Here is a 1,937-nt window from a genome sequence, read left to right on the forward strand (position 1 = left end):
GCCGACGAAAATCACTCTTGGCCGCCGGCGGCCAAATGTACTTTATGACGTAAAAAATTTCTCTTAATGAATTTTTCCAACCATTTTCAGTGGAAAGCTCAAGCATATTAAGTGGTGGCAACAAAGGTTCTCATAAAAATACTACTCGTTTTGAATCAATAGAAAAAAGCTTGGGATACGATAACATTGTTGGCTGTTCGTGTTCATTTATTGTAATTTTCCGGTTTATAGAGTGAAATTTCATCAATCTGTTTTCGTATCAGTTATCTTGATATTGTTTGTTGGCAGGGCGCTTTAAAAATATCATCACCAAACCGAAATACAACGTACCCGCAAGCAAATACCAACTTTGTCCCCATTACTGTCATCATTTTCATGTAAGCACTTAAATTCTGTATAAGAGATTAACGGATTTAGTTTTCATTTTGAATTTAGTCACATTTTGCATGGCTCAATGCATTGAAATGGCGTTTCAAATACCGTATTTGTCCCTTGAACACAATTCCACAGACAGTGTTCTGTCTGTATGTTAGTTTGAACTATTAGTAATAAAAATGATTCGCTACCAATTGATAGCATGACGCCAGGCCAATCAATAACAAAACCAACGTCATATAGGTCTGACCTAAGGGGATTTATCTCTCGCGAATGCTGCGAATGCATTCGCATTACAGAACAAAAATTCGAATGTTTGCGAATGCGACGAATGCGGCTATGACAGCGAACTTGTGACTACATAATTCATTCGTTCATTCGTGTTTGTGCATGCATTCGCAACGCTGCCGTATGATTTCTATGTAAACATTCGCACTTGCATTCGTGAGAACGTTCGAGAACAGCGAAATACGACTGCTATACGAATGCGAGTGCGAATGTTTACATAGAAATCATATGGCAGCGTTGCGAATGCATGGCACTGAGCGCGAATTTGGGAATAAAAATTCGAATGCCAAACCGACATAGAAGCCCCTAGGGTCTGACACCAAACTAATCGCAGGCAATGAAGCCGAATCCGGTAATTACTTTGAATGAATCACAAATCAAATCGAATGACGCATTACTATGTAGACTTTATTGGTGATGTGGTTACTATAATACTATTTCAGCGTTTGAGATATACTCACCACTACCGGCAGATGTACACTGGAATGCATGGTTGATTCAAAATAATCTTGGAGAATTTCAATTGATGGTAATTTTTTGAGAATATTCTAACTTTAGTCCAGGGAATGAAATGACAATTTTTTCATATGCTAGTAATTATAAAGACCTTAATAGGATATTTACTTATGACTGTGGAAGAGATCCCTTTTCTGATCACTTTTCATTGGAACAAGTTTATAAACTTGAATTTCACTTTAATAAGAATATTTTTACATTCCTCTCTTACTACTATCAATTAGGTGACTCTGCTTACAAATGACGCCAATCCGATTGATATCACAATTCAGGATGCTATTGCACATCTTCAACATGCCGAACGAGATGAATTCACAGATAACATTCGACCGGCGCATTTTCAAACGGATTTAGGTGATGAGTTATCAGACGATAACCTTACTGTTACCGGCTGGGGCAGTATATCTTATGAACAGGGCCGAAGAAAATATTTACGCTAAACAGGCGAAATATTTATTTAAATATCTCAGAAAAAGGCCTGAAATATTTAGGCTAAATCTCAAAAAACGGAAAAATATTTATGATAAATATAAAATATTTAAGATGAAAATCAATACTTTTTTCAAGAATTTATTGGAATAAATTATTTATTGATATATCTTTTTCACTATTGCAACTGGTTACAAAATACGACAACAATTTTTTTCAAATTTTTGTACAATGATCGACGATTGTCGCTCAATACAGCCCTATGGCGCGAAAATGTTCGTTCGACATCACAAGATATTATTGGCGCTAATTTAAATGCACTCAATTCG

At 35.9% G+C, this 1,937-nt stretch overlaps 1 long non-coding RNA gene across 1 annotated transcript; it reads left to right on the forward strand.

Annotated features, from left to right (window-relative positions):
* The first annotated feature begins 135 nt into the window (after nucleotides 1-135).
* LOC129571367 (uncharacterized) lies at nucleotides 136-1,563 on the forward strand. The gene is made up of 5 exons (XR_008688261.1): nucleotides 136-212; nucleotides 289-377; nucleotides 577-1,015; nucleotides 1,107-1,192; nucleotides 1,404-1,563. It is a non-coding gene; the product is annotated as an uncharacterized LOC129571367 (long non-coding RNA).
* The last annotated feature ends 374 nt before the right edge of the window (nucleotides 1,564-1,937 follow it).

The sequence above is a fragment of the Sitodiplosis mosellana genome, unplaced genomic scaffold (genome assembly GCF_009176505.1).
Source record: "Sitodiplosis mosellana isolate CC-2019 unplaced genomic scaffold, AAFC_SMos_1.0 Smas_scaffold_2163, whole genome shotgun sequence".
Lineage (NCBI taxonomy): Eukaryota > Metazoa > Arthropoda > Insecta > Diptera > Cecidomyiidae > Sitodiplosis > Sitodiplosis mosellana.